General features: G+C 40.8%; 1 long non-coding RNA gene and 1 pseudogene across 2 annotated transcripts; one reads left to right on the forward strand and one right to left on the reverse strand.

The window, feature by feature from the left end:
- Positions 1–2427: 2427 nt before the first annotated feature.
- LOC117803993 lies at positions 2428–10350 on the reverse strand. 2 transcript variants are annotated; one of them, XR_004628135.1, is made up of 3 exons: positions 10139–10350; positions 7584–7745; positions 2428–5073 (listed from the first exon to the last, which is right to left on the reverse strand). It is a non-coding gene; the product is annotated as an uncharacterized LOC117803993 (long non-coding RNA). The 2 variants fall into 2 exon arrangements; XR_004628134.1 differs by lacking the exon at positions 10139–10350 and adding an exon at positions 9174–9409.
- A 1457-nt stretch (positions 10351–11807) lies between these two features.
- LOC109490199 lies at positions 11808–12447 on the forward strand (annotated as a pseudogene).
- Positions 12448–14959: the final 2512 nt, after the last annotated feature.

A 14959-nucleotide genomic window follows, 5' to 3' on the forward strand; every position in this document is an offset into this window, starting at 1 on the left:
ACTTGGAATATGCATTTGTTTTTTAATAAGTGAATGTGTCATAAGGAAACTCAAACACAACTTTGATATTTCTAGGCCCCAAGTAGGCTCTTTCTTTAGGCCCATTGTGGCTTCCCTTCTCTTTTCCTCCACATGACAAAAGCCAAGCATTGTCTTCTATGGAGCTACTGCCACCCACTGTTTTTTGAGGTTATTATACCCAAGACCAGCAGGAGAACAGTAGCATTGCACAGGGCTTTTGCATTTAGAGGTTTTGTGCAACACTTTATGCAGAATTAAAGTAACAAAAATTAGTTGATAGCAGCTGATAGTAATCCGATGGATTAGATTAGCCAATCCAGTTGATAGTAATCCAACTCCAAATACTGAGAAAAAAGAAAAGAAGACACTCTTTGGCTCACGTCCTGGAAGGTGTAGTGGAATACTGGTTTCACCGGGCTGGACTGGCTGGATTCAGGTGCTTAAATGATGTCTTCAGAGTTCTCTGGTTCTGTCTTCTTTGTCCTCATCCTTGGAAATGCTCTTCTCATTTTGTAGGGAAGATGGCTCCTGGGGCTCCAGATTTTTATGTTCTTTGTGCCCCTGATCACAGAAGACAGTGCTTCCTTTCCAGTCATTCCATTGAAAGTCCTAGGGAGTGCTCTCATCATCCTGGCTTCAGTCGTGCACTCAGCCCTGCAGAGCTTTCTGGTGCAGTGGATCTGGTCTGGACTGTCTAGGCCTGGGGGCTACACTGTACACCTTGCAGCTAAAAGGGGTGATCCCCAACCCAAACTACATATAAAGAGTCCCCTTTAAAAAAAGGGGGGGACCACAAACAACAACAACAAAAACCAGAGAGACATGAGGTCTGACCGAAATATTCGCCCCAGGAAACTAAACGTTCCTAAGTATAATTCCTGATTCCCCTGACTATTTTGGGCTCCTCTTTCTGGGTGAATCAAAGCCTCAAACTGCAATGAAGGCAGAACACACAGCCTGTCTGAAGACCTTCAAGCTCCCTGACGTCTATTCCACGTATGCCTTTTCCATTCCTTCTTAGACATTTTATCCTCCCACTCAACTTCTTATACTATCACTTTACCCACGTCTCCAATACATTTGGATTCCTTTCAAATGAGTGAGATATTTAATTGATGAGTCGGCTCCTAGCCAGGAGGCACAAGTTAGGACTCGACAGTGAAGCCCACGGCTGCGCTCCCACCGCATGCTTCCTACTTTCTATTCACGGAGTCAGGAGGTATTTGTATCAGGTGCCTCCCGGCAGGAGCAAATGATAAGCAAGTGCTTTTACGTCATCTCCAAATGACAGTGCATGCACTAATTCAGCAGCATGTCCTACACACGGCTACACAATACTTAAATTTCAACTCATATACGGTCGTATTGGAGGTGTGATCTGGTCAATGAAATATTTTCATTTCACCCAATAGGATCTATAGATCTTTTGGGTCCCAAATCCAGAGCAGACCCCCATCCTGGGCACTCATTCTCTCTGTTCTTAGGGATTTTGCAGTTCATTCAGCACCTTTGCTCTTGGCACTGTGCTACATGAGAAATGCATCCAAGATGAGTGAGCATGATTTCTGTCCTGAGACGCTCACTTTAGTGGTAAGTATATCAAATATGATGATTTCGTAATAGGAAGTATTTGGTGTTCCACGGGAGTACAAAGTTAGCTGTTTTCCACGTGTCTGTAGGTAGTACTGTGTCTTGGGTAAGTGTCAGTTTTTTGAGTCAGCTGGACTGGGGACATAAATTAGCTAACAAATAGTTCTCTATTAGCTGTATCAACTCAGGGACATCAAGCTGAGGCTCAGAATAGAGGTGATACTATTACAAATGCATAGGACAAAATCAGAAAAGCTTTATGTATTGAAGACATAATCATAAAAACCCTTCGAATTTAGTAAGAGATCTGACTATGGTCAATAGCAGGAACTCTATGGGAAGTGTATGAATCTGGTGATTGGAAGTAAACTTCCAAGGAAAACATGGGAAAATGCAGTTTCTCTCTTTCTGTCTCTGTTTCTGTCCTGTCCCCCACCCAACCCCCCCCAGTCCTGTGTGTGTATGCGTGTGTGTGTGCGTGTATGTGTGTGTGTATGTGTGTGTTTTTATCCCTACACCCTCCTCCCAATTAAGAGCCAAATAAATCCCATAAATCCCAAATACTATGAGCTTCTTGAAACCTGAAGAAGCTTTTTTGTTTCTAGGTATCAGGGATTCAAAGAATGGTGCGTGTTATTCTGCACAGTAAGTATCTGTTAACCAGATGAGAGATGCCAACTCCCTCTTTACCATGTTCCGTCCACAGTAATTTGAGAGACTCTTACCCAACTTTCAAAGTTTGCAACTAGCAAATAAATATATCTTGAAAATCCAATGTATAGCATAGTGATTACAGTTAACAATACTGTATTATGAAATTCGAAGTTGCTAAGAGACTAGATCTTAATTGCTCTCACCACAAAAAAGAAATATAATTATGTGAAGCGACAACAGTGTTTGCTAACGCTAGGATGGTAATCATATTGCAAGACATAGATAGTATCCAATCAACACACTGTACACCTTAAACTTATACAACATTATAGGTCAATTATATCTCAATTTTTTAAAAAGACATTTGAAGCTAAAAAAATATTTTATTCATTTCATTCAGAAACAAACAATAGCAAGAATCTAAGTGTAAGTCAATTTACAAGTCAATATAAAAACTATTCATGAAAAAGAGCATAATTAAAAGCCACAAATTAAACTTGATGAATTTTTCCCACATCATAGCTATTGCTCTGGCAATTCCTTATTCACTCCCCTGCATCACTGGCTGTCTCCTCTCCACCGGATCATTCCAGTGACATGCAAATCTACTCTAGGACTTTCCGTCTAAAAAAATAAGTTAAAAACCTCTCTTGAACCCACATGTTTTTCTAAATATTGCTCCATTTCTCAGCTCCCTCTTATAGCAAAACTCCTGGAAGGAGTTGTCCATCCTGCTGTTCCCAGCTTGTCCTCTCTCATTCTCTCTTGAAGCACTTGAATCGGCTTCCCACCTGACAGCTCTTACTAATGTCAATGATGATCTCCACATCTTACTTAATCGTTCTTAACTCTAGCACTTGACTGAGTTCATTACACCCTCTTCCCGGAAACACTTCACCTTGCTAATTGGACCCCACTCTCTCATTCCCCTTCTCACTGGCAGCTCACCTCTCCTGAGTCTAAACATTGGAATTTCCTAGACCTCGAGCCTTAGATCTCTTCTCTTCGGTAACTTACTCCACAGGTCACCCACCATGGTACTAAAAATCATCTACGTGCCCAGACTCCTGGTTTTCTATCTCCAGGGCTGACTTTGTCCTTTCGGGCCAGACTTGTATATGCAATTGCCAGGTTGACACTTTCACCTGGATGTCTAAAGGGCAGCTCTCACGCAAGATGCACAAAGTTGGTTTCCTAATTTGCATGCCAAACTCACTGTTCCTTCAGTGCTCTCTGTATCTATAAATGGCAATTCCATGTCTCTGGTTGCTCAGGCCAAAAATGGGAGTCCCTCCCTCCTGATGTTTGTCTTTCTCTCATCCTCCCACAATCTGACAACAAATCCTGCCACCTTGACATCTAAGACATATCTATTCGGATCACCATACAACATTCTATATAATAAGTGAGGTTTTTTTACCTCTGTCTTCTCTCGCTAAATATTCATAAGCCATGGTGGGAGGGCATAAACTTCATTTTGTTGAGTGCTGCATCTCCTATTTCTGGAATAGTATCTGGCACGTCATAGGTGCTCAATAAATAATGGCTGCATGGTGAGGTAGGTGAATTAAATGTGACTATCTGGCTGAGGATATATTCTGTCAGAATTCATTCTCTCTACTGTGGGCTGTGACAGAGCTCTTTACCAACCATATGTAAAAACCTTTCCCTCAACCTTCACTAGTTTCCATAGCTACTGTGATCTTTGACTAGTCCGTAAATTTACAACATATGTTGCTCTTAACCGGAAATCCAGAACTCAATCCTAGTGTAAGTTGAAAAATAAATGAGTTGTCCCAGTTCTCAAAACTTCTGCGCAGGAAGACCATCCAGCTATTGACTTCTTTTCTGGCACCAAAGAAAATTTACAAACGCCATAGACAGCATCAAGTCAGGACAAGAAGGATGGGAAAACCAGCTGTCTTCTATCAATATCTTCCTCTTTGTGTCTCTCTAGAGCTAAGAAAAGCTGTTTCCTAATAACCCTTCTATAAATGTCAGAATAACCAGGTATGCTTTAAAAAGTATGGTATTCAGAATCCTCCATCAAAACAAACAAACAAAAATGGTAAAAGAGTGAAAGTATGAGAGAGTAAGAGAGGATTTGACAGGAGAGAGAGTGTGTGCCAATAGGCACTTACATGTATTAAATGCTTTATATTAGAAAGTTTCTAGAGTATTTTTCCTCAGGAAAATTAGCTTTATGAGCCAAGGAGAACACGAAGTTTCAAAGTATAAGATCTTATGATTCACAAGAATGGACATAGTGAGGTCTTTCTTTCTAGGAAGTAGATCCTGGAACAAAAACGTTCCATGAGATTGAAGTATGGTAACTTCAGTGGAGACCTTGGATTATTTCCCAAACACAACCCACTGTCCACTTCAGAAATTAATTTATTACTTGACTACATGAGATTCTCTTCCCCTTAGCTTCTAATCCTAGCCATAAATATCTTGTTCACATATTTTCTCCAAATTTAATAAAGCTATTCAATCATAAATGATTGTTAAATGGTATCTAAGCACACATTTTTTAAACAAATGCCAAGACAAATAGAACAATATCATATGCCACATACATGATAATTCAGGATTCATCATTTTGCTGTGGTGAACATGCACATTTTAGAGAATTCCGGCATTTTTGCACAAACAATGAGGATAGTTAAAATATCTGTGGGGAGGGTCTTGACATGGAATCCAATTCACGTGGGGTGCAAGGATATCCTCCAGATAAGGAAAAATGGATTCCCTGATAAATTTCCATCCATAAAGTACGTCTTCTGGAGTCACAATAATTTGAGCATTCTGTTCGAAACAAGTGAAATCAAAATTATTTCTTTACGTGTAACATAGACAGTTCAACACTCCAATCTCCTACTAGCTCTCTTTTCCATCCCATAAATTCTGATTAGCAGAAATAAAAAGAATACCTGCCTAGCTGCCTGCTTAATCACTCCCTCTAGAAATCTATGTTCTTGTTCATAAGAAGCAGGACATCGTCCTGAAAAATAAATGTTTCTGTGTTGTTGGTGGTTTAAGATTTTATTTATTTACTTATTTAGTGCCGGGGTGGGGGGGGGCAAGTGTTTCTGTTTTATTTGGCAATAGAATAGCGTGTTCATATACTGCAGCTATAAAAGTATCCAGAGCACTGACACGCAGTGGTTGGGCAAAAATTGGCACAGAGATTTGAAGAGAGAAAGTGATCGTGGCCCAGGTCTAGTGAGTTCTGAAAGTGAAAGTACCATTAATTTATATTTATAGAGAGGGAAGTATTTATATAACATAAAACTAACTGCCAGCTAGGAGTCTCTTATTTAGTAATCTCATGAATATTATGCCTGACCACTTTTGTGAAAAAAATATTGCAGTTCAATGAATACAGTCAGAAAGGATTATAGGGATTGTACAACATGTACCATTGATGAAATTGGATATCAAAGTCCAAAAAAACCAAAATTCAGATTTAATTGTACCCTTTTGTTAATGAAAAATGACTAAATTAACTCTCATGAGAAACGTCATAATACAATACACATTTCATTTATTAAATTACAAAAACTAACAATTTTTTTTTCAGTTCTGTTACATGATTTACATCATGTTTATTTTTAGAAGAGGAGAACAGTTTTTAAAATATTTGCTGCTAGGAAAATGCACTGCTGTATAACATCAGGGAAAAAATTCACCCAAATTGACATTCTGACTTACCTATTAAAGACTAAGAACACAGGCTCTATAAAAGCATGATTTCGTGCCTCGCTTATTCACTGCTGAAATCCTTAGTGCCCAAAGCACGGATTGTGAGGTGCTGCTCTCTGGTGTCAGGCCAGAGAAGAAATCAAGGCCGTTGCTTAGCCAGCCCCAATCCTCAGTAACTAAGCTTACTCCTTCCTTCCTNGCTAGATCATATGGTAATTCTAAATTTAACTTTTAGAAGAAATGCTAAATTGTTTTCCATAACAACTGCAGCATTTTGCGTTACTACTAGCAGTGTATAGGGTTCCAGTTTCTCCACAGTCTCACCAAGACTTCTTATATTCCCTCCCTCCCCCCTTCCTTCCTCCCTTCCTTCCTTCCTTCCTCCCTCCCTTCCTTCCTTCCTTCCTTCCTTCCTTCCTCCTTCCTTCTTTCCTTCCTTCCTTCTGAAGTAGATAGTAGGAAGAAAACTCTCAGGCTGGTGATCATAGAGATCATCTCTCTTATAACCCAGATAAGATATAACTTTCATTTTGTTAAAGACAAATTAATCACATAAAAGAGTTTTAAGAATACACATGCATTATGTGACCTCTGATGCCTTCCTAGGACATCCATATTCTCCCTTCCCTGATTCCAGTCCTACCACGCAAGAGATTTTTCTAGTTGTTTTTCAGTTTAGTTTTTTTTTTTTAATTTGGACTTTTCAGCAAAAGTCATTCAAATACTTTGAGACAGCATAGTAGAGTAGCAACAAGGAAATAAAATTATTCTGTGCTTTCCCTCATACTGAGATAAAGTTCTTGGTGAAGTTAAGTTCTAAGGGCTATAAACAGATCTGCTCATATTTTCTGCTTTGGATGGAATTTTCTACTTAAGAATAAACTTCTTACCTCTATAACATAGAACAATAAAAATAATTTTGAGAAAATGGTCAAGCCCTTTTGTGGAAAATGTGAGGGGATAGATATTTTTAGAATTTTTAGTAGATTGTACAATAGATTATTAGTATGTGATTATACTATATATATAAGTTTGTATATAGCTATTTTATTAGTATAGGTCATTGGTATAATATAATCTATTCCTATCAGTAGATTATGAGTGCCTTTAGAGAGCATAGAAACAAAATGCTCAGACTTTATAAGACAGGAATCTGAGGCATAGAGAAGCAGAGTAATTTAGAAAAGGCTATGCAACTTCTCACTCCTGATTCCAGAATCTTCCCCAAGATATCATGCATGTGTCTGTGCTTTGATTTAATGCTTGCATCCAAGTGTCTGAACATTGGAGCCTTTTAAAGAACCCAATTTAAAGTGACCTGCTTGCGATACCTGTGTGGCTCAATCGGTTAAACGCTGAACTCTTGATTTCGGCCAGGTCATGATCTCTGGGTCGTAAGATCGAGCCCCACATCGGACTCCAGGCTTAGCGGGGAGCCTGCTTGAGATTCTTTCTTTCCCTCTCCATCTGTCCCTCCTCCTCCTACCCCACTAAAATAAATAAATAAATCTTTAAAAAAATAAAGTAAAATGACCACCTTAAGGACTCTCAAGCTCTTCCATATCTCCAAGAATTATTTAGATCATGACCTACTTTCATGCAACTTAACTCACCAATTAATAATATTTCATTATCTCTTTTGCTTGGAAGCAGGCAGATAAGCTAGTGAAGATTACCTACAGTCTTCTTTTTGAGGGTAGGAGCCGAAACAGCCGTATCAGCCTTTCATGTCCTAGCGTCCCCAAATTTCCTGGATGATTTTCTTCTCTTTGTGGCTATAAAAGAGAGAAATGGTGTTAAATAGGGGTTTTGGCTGGAGGAAGAAAGGGTCAATGGCTTCTGATATGAAGTCAAGATGGTGACCAAGTTTCCTTTTTTCTCTGCGGCATTTCAAAATTGTCTCATCAAAATTGAGATGGGAGTAACACAAGTAAAAGCATGGAAAACAGCAATTTAAATATAGAAAGATCTTTGAGATATAAAGAAAAAGGGGATCGCATCTTTTAAAACATTTGCTATAGAGGTAGATACTTTTTTAAGTCTTTAGAAGTAAAAGGTTCGATTCAAGACATGGAACTTCCCAGAAGCTCTTCCTGCCATGGGCCCTATCCCAGTGCTTTAATAAAAACATCTTTTTACACTAAAACAAACAAACAACTTAGAACTTCCAGAGTTTACATTTTCATGTTCATAAAAGTGATCAATTAAGTAAGGCTTACCTTCTTTAGTTTAGCTTATTTATAAAATGTTACCTTGTCACAGGGAATATTGATTAATCATAATTTACTTCAAAGTGCTTACTTTCTAATTTACCATTTTGTGATTAATGGATTTAGTTTCAAGGGTGAAAAGTTATAACTGATTCAAAATTATTTGGTCAAAGAGTCACTATAAAAAAAGTCATAGCTCAAATATTTGTTTCTAATTGTGCATCTGATTGTCTCTTAGAACAGTGTTCAACTGGGTTATGTTTTACATCGGTAATAAGGAAAATAGAAGTGATTTCTGCTTTGCACTCTCCTTCTTTGAACCTCTATTACTCACCTAGGAGTTGAGGTAATCATGCCTGCTCCATCACCATTTACAAGGTTATTCGTAGAGGCAAAGACACATCAAAGTCCTCTGTAAGATTATGATGGGCTCACAATAATTAACAAAAAGGAGCGACAATTGAGTCACGTGGTGATCCTGACTGCTTACTATTATTTGTTAAGTTTGCAAAACTACTGTTGTTCAGTTAGACCAATCTAGTCTACATGAGGTGCTGTGGCGGGGAACTGCTGGGGAAGGAACGGACCCGATAGCATGCCCCGCCCCGCATGGCAGGTGCACATCCTGGCACAGCAAAGGCGCCACAGAACTCAGCCACAGAAAGGCAAGGAGCAGCTCAGGCTCTGATACAAGCGACGGGATCTCCGGGTCTGGTCTCTCTCCTGGATACGAAATGATAATAAGTGAGTTAAGAAATAAAGTGTTGGAAAAAGCACGTACAATTATTGACAGCATTTCCTCAAAGGCAGCAAGGATGACCCATCAAAATAGAAAGCAAGAAACAGAAAAATCAGGCCCTTCTTTTATAAACGATTTTCTCTTGATACTGTATCCAGAAAAAAAAAAAGGAGAAGAAGAAGATACTGTACCCCAAAAAAGAACATGATGATAAAGAACAATGTTTCTGTCCTGCCCCCACACTGGATTCTTACGTGTGTCCTTCGCAGACTGTTTGAATCAGCCTCTGCGAAAGGAAATGTCAGCTTGAGCAGAACCAGCCTGAACTTGCGCGGAGCCGGTCTGAACTTTCTGCACTTGTGTGGGCATTCATCTCTCGGACTGTTAATGCAACTGAAGCCAAGAGAGGAGCAGATAATAATGATGCGCGATAGCCCGGGGCTCCTTGAATGCCTGCTGGACGGACAGAGCTATGCCACAGGAAGTTGCCATTAGCTAACTGTTTTTGACGTATAGCAGCGGCAGTTTCATGTGGTTCAACCTGTCCTGCTGCTTCCTGCCCTCAGAAGTTTAGAACTGTGGATGCAGCGCTACGGAAAGCAGGTGCACACTCCCATGCTGAGGGCCCCCGCTTCCTCAAAAGAAAAGCTGTAACAGGCTCCCTTATTGATTTCATTTGCGGATTGTTAACTTTCTTAAAACAAAAAAGATTTTATTTATTTATTTATCGGAGAAAGAGAGAGAGAGACAGCACAGGCAGGGGGAGTGGCAGGCAGAGGGAGAAGCAGACTCCCCACCCAGCAAGAAGTCCGATACAAAACTCAGTCCCAGGACCCCGGGATCATGACCTGAGCCGAAGGCAGATGCTTAACCCACTGAGCCACCCACGCGCCCCCAGATCGTTAACTTTCCTTCTGACCCAACTCTGCCAAAAGTTCATTGCATTCACCAACAGGAACTTTAAAAAATTCTCTTGGTTAGTGCTATGGACTGAACGTCTGTATCCTCCCACCCCCCAAATTAATATGTTGAATCTTGATCCCCAGGGTGATGATATTTGGGGGTAGAGGCTTTGGGAGGTGATCAAGACGTGAGAGAGAGGTCCTCGCCAATAGGATGCCTACTCTTACAGAAGACTCCAGAGAGCTCCCCTGCCCCTTCTACCCAGCGAGGACACAGTGAGAACTTGGCAGTCTGCAGCCAGGAAGCAGGTCCTCACCAGACACGGAATCTGCAGGGGTCGGGTTCTTGGACTTCGCAGCCTCCAGAACTGTGAGAAATGAAGCCAACCAGTCCACGGCCTCCTGTTACAGCAGCCTGAACTGACCAACACAGCTGGATTCAAAGTCAGGATGACTGCCACAATGAAAACAAATCCGAAAGAAATGGATCCAAATTACTTGTCTCATTTATGAAGCTGTTGCAGAAACAGGCGTGTGAAAGGATAGGATACAAAATGAAACTGAAATCTCAGAAACTTACAGAGGAAAAAGACCGATAAAAATAGAAAAGTGTCGAGCTATGGTACGTTTACTGTTCCGTTAAGCGATATGACGGTGCCACAAGAATTCACCATAATTCACCTTGTTCATTCTCAGTGAGCAAGGACATAGCAAAGCATGTCTGAGGCCTAAGATAACTACTTCCAGGTTCTGTCTAAATGAAGCCCTCCATCCCCCTGGGATCTCATCTGTTTGGTTTTTTTCCCCAAAGCCTGAGGATCCTCCAATCACCCCTGACTTTCCGTTTTATTTTATTTTCTGGGTGAGCAGCAGCTGGGCCAGAGGATTCTGCTCCAGGAAAGGGAGTCTTTGTTTTAATTTCTGGGATTTTCCTTCAAGCAGTCATAGAGGCCAAGTTGACACTGGCAGGGTGGGATTGCATCACTTCTACTGAATGATGACCAAATGGCCAGGAGAAATAATGGAGCAATAGAGGCTGGGCATTTTTTATTTCTCAAGGCCTAAGTTGACCCTTCAATTCATGTCATATTCTTTCCCTTTAGCACATTGCTCTTTTATGATTACACAGATCTACTCTAGAACTTTCCTCAAAGCGGAGATAACTAAATTCTGTATGGCCTTGCATCTAATTACTGTTGACGTGGGTGACATGAATTTTTTCTCACTATGGTTATGAGTCATGATGGTTTCAGGTTACGGTTAAGGATATACACCCTGAAGCCAGAATGCCAGGTTTGAACCACTTTCTAGCTATGCGGCTGTGAGCAGGTTATGTACTGGTTTTCCTCACCTGCAAAATGGTGATAATGTGTGCTAAGTCATGTTTGCATTATTGTTATTGCCTCAGGCTCACAAGACAGGGGCCCCATTATGAGAGCAATGCCCAGGGCATCTCTGAATGCACTGGGTAGGAGGCCCACCTGTTCCTAACTACCAACTAGTTAAAAGAACATCACTTAATCCACATTTTCTATTTTCTCATGGTTCTGTCTCTTTCCACAGTCTCTCGTTTCCTCTCTCCTATGTTTCTACGGAAATTGTTCAAGTCCATTTCTACTAGGGAATCCTGATGGCCTTCCTTCAACGACAATTCTCCCTCTGATCAATAGCTCTCTATCCTTATTTCTTGCATCATTGTATCTTTTTAAACCTCACACACATACAATAAAACTTACCAACAAACTGGATCACTCATACACTGCTGTTGGGAATGGAAAATGGTACAGCCACTCTGGAAAACAGTTTGGCCGTTTCTTAAAAAAAAAAAACAACTATCCGCAGCCTGGCCCCCTCCAGGATGGCACAGTAAATCAGGGAGGTGGGGCAGGGTCACTGTGCCTCCTCTATCCTCTTGTTCCCTGCTCTGGAAGAGGAGATAGGACAGTGTGGAGAATGTAGAGACCCCAGTGTAGGAAGAAGCTCTTTATGAGATATTTCCTCCATTTCTTGTGGGTTGCACCAGTAACTAAAGTGACTATATGCCAAGACAAAGAAGAAAAGCTGGGGTATTGTGCTTGCCTGCTTTGAACATGCAGATTCCCAGTTTTATGCCATAGCTCTGCTAAATGGAATTCATTTATATGGAAGATCAATTAATATGCAATATCTGTTTGGGAGTTCTCGCTCTTCTCAATCAACTAACCATAGTCTTGAAAGCTGTGTTAAGATAAATTCACTAGCTACTGGAACGAAGAAGTTGTGGACAGACCTTAACGGTCCCATGCGGTTATTTTTCCAGTTAATAATGCTGCTTTACCTCAAGAATCTGTTTTCTTCCAGAAGCTTTGCAGGGGCATGCATATAACCCAATGCTGCAGTTCCCTTACTGTCAGATGGCAGGGCCGCTTCCTAACGGATGCCCCTGGCCCCTCACCACCATGTTCCAGATCCAGAGATGGGACCCACCTCTGAGGAACAGACTCCCCAACAACCAAGTGACTCTGATTTTTATCAGACAAGTAAACAAAAGAGACAAAAGCAAACCAGTAATAGTGATAGAATAGAAAACAATCGAGGAAGCGAATATGGCCCCAAATTCCGAAAGGATACAAAGAAAAGGTATTAGTATTATGTTCAGATGAAATCTTTATCTACGCCGTTGTTTTTTATAAAATTTTATTTATTATTTGACAGAGAGAGTGATAGAGCACAAGCAGGGGGAGCAACAGAGGGAGCGGGAGAAGCAGGCTCCCCACTGAGCAGGAACCCTGGTGTGGGACTTGATCCCAGGACCCTGGGATCATGACCTGAGCCAAAAGCAGACGCTTAACCGACTGAGCCACCCAGATGCCCCTACACTGGTTTTAATTCTCTTAAAAGACAAAAGAAAACTCTGACTGAATTCATCAAACAACTGATTTTGTGGCTTTCACTTTCGAAATATATAATAATGTGACAACTAATTTGGTATTCAGATATAACTTGAATGTTAAAAACTTAAAAATGATTGGGTTTTTTGTATTTGTATTTGTCACATTATTGTCGAGCCATTGTCAACAAGAAATACGCTTTGAGTTTTTTATTAGATCCCAAGACCCTGGGATCATGACCTGAGCTGAAGGCAGATGCTTAACCAACTGAGCCACCCAGGTGCCCTGAGAATTGCAACTTTTCCCAATGAAGACTAAATAGGCGGGTTTTAGTTTCCTTTAATACCTTAGAAAAATATTTTTTCAGTCTAAATATGTTGTTTCTGAGCCTTACTCTTGCGGACATATAACAGTGATATCAAAGGAAAGATAACTATCATAGGAGTGGTCTTTGGATCATTCCCTTTTGATATGATTAGATAAATAGAGATATCTGCTTTATTTCTCATTTATTAATTATATTTAATGAAAATTAGTTGGCCACGGAGTATTATTATCCACCTCTTTTGCCAGGTAGGTTTGAGAGGATATGCTTAACATATTTAAATCTTGATAAATTAATAAAAAAGTAAAAAGAATATTTCATTAAAGTATGATATTTAATATTTATTGTCTAAATCAAATTTCCTATGTAAAATAAATGGGTTATTTGGGGGGAAACTAAGTATCATACAATCCAGCAGCTGTATTCCTTGGCATTTATCCCAGAGAAATAAAGACTTAATGCTTGCAAAAAAACCACGTGAATGCTCATAGCAGCTTTATCTGTTATAAGCATCAAATGGAAAAATCCAGATGTCCTTAAATGAAGAATAAACAAGCTGTATATCCATACCGTGGAATACTACTCATCAATACATAGAAATTAACTATCGATACATGCAACATGGATCTAAAGAGCATTAGGTCGAATGAGAAAAAACAATCCCCAAAGGGAACATACTATAGGATTCCATTTATACAGCATTCTTGAAATGATGAAATTACACAACGGGGGAAGAGATTAGTGCTTGCTTAGAATTAAGGAGGGAGTGGGGGTGAGAGGGGAGTGGGCATGGCCATAAAAGAGCAAGATGAAGGATGGGACTGTTCTGTATCTTGACTCTATCCTGGTTTTGATATTGTACTGTAGCATTGCAAGATGTGACCACTGGGGGAACCTGGGTATACAGTAAACACGGTCTCTGTATTATTTCAACTGCATGTGAATCAGCAATTACCAGGAAAAAAAAAGTTTCAGAAAAATGATTTGTGAATTTTTATTTGCCCTCCTTTTGGATTATTTTGTGTAACATATATATGATACCTTTTATTTATTATTATAGTCTACATTCAGTCGCATTTTTTTAAGAAAGTGTCCTTTAAAGCTGGGCATCTTTGGTATATTTAGAGGAATACAAATATATAAAAATAAAAACACAGTGATTCCCCCTGATAATTTTGACCTACCTTTTCAGCTCAGTGTTCCTCTATCTTTACTGATATTTTTAGCTTTTTTGTCATCTATTTTAGTACTTGCAAACTTATAAAATGAGGAAGGGGTAAAGTTGGTTTCTTAAGAAGTGTCTGTCGGCGTATATTAAAAGCAACGTGTTTGGGAATGGTGGCAGAAACCTCTCACTAGTGAGCCTGGAATCTCTGCATTGAGCTTGAACTCCTCCTCCTTTCCAAGGAGTTGGGGGGGCTGGGCCTCAGGACTGGGTTCTGGATTCTTCCATCAGAATGAATCCCTGCCTCCGGGGGCAGAACCCAGTGACAGGAAGTGTGTGTGTGGGGGGGGGGGTTCTCTGGGGACTGGGCCTGCTGATTAAGGGGGGTGCTGGAGTTCCCACTCCCACCTGGGTACTGTGCCTGCCCCGCCCCAGAAAACAGGCTCCTCTTGGGGGGTCCTCCCCAGTTGTACGTTGAGACATGTCTCCAGCAGGTCTTCAGAACAAGGTGAACCAGGGTCTAGGGCTTCTCCCTGGATCCCTGCTGGCCTGGGGCAGATGCCAAAGGATGTTACCTGAGCAGGGTTGCCAGTCAAAGCGTCAGTTTGAATTCCCAGTTCCCAGACCCTCCTGCCTCCATGGTCCCCTTCTCTGGAAGGTCCAGTTGACCGTTAACAGCGTTGGTGGTCCCGGGCCACGTCTGGGCCCCCCAGTGGTGTCTGCGGCAGCGCGGCCTCTGCGCCCCAGCTGGATGCGGCAGGATCGACCGCCTTCGTGC

The sequence above is a fragment of the Ailuropoda melanoleuca genome, chromosome 10, assembly GCF_002007445.2.
Source record: "Ailuropoda melanoleuca isolate Jingjing chromosome 10, ASM200744v2, whole genome shotgun sequence".
NCBI classification, from domain to species: domain Eukaryota; kingdom Metazoa; phylum Chordata; class Mammalia; order Carnivora; family Ursidae; genus Ailuropoda; species Ailuropoda melanoleuca.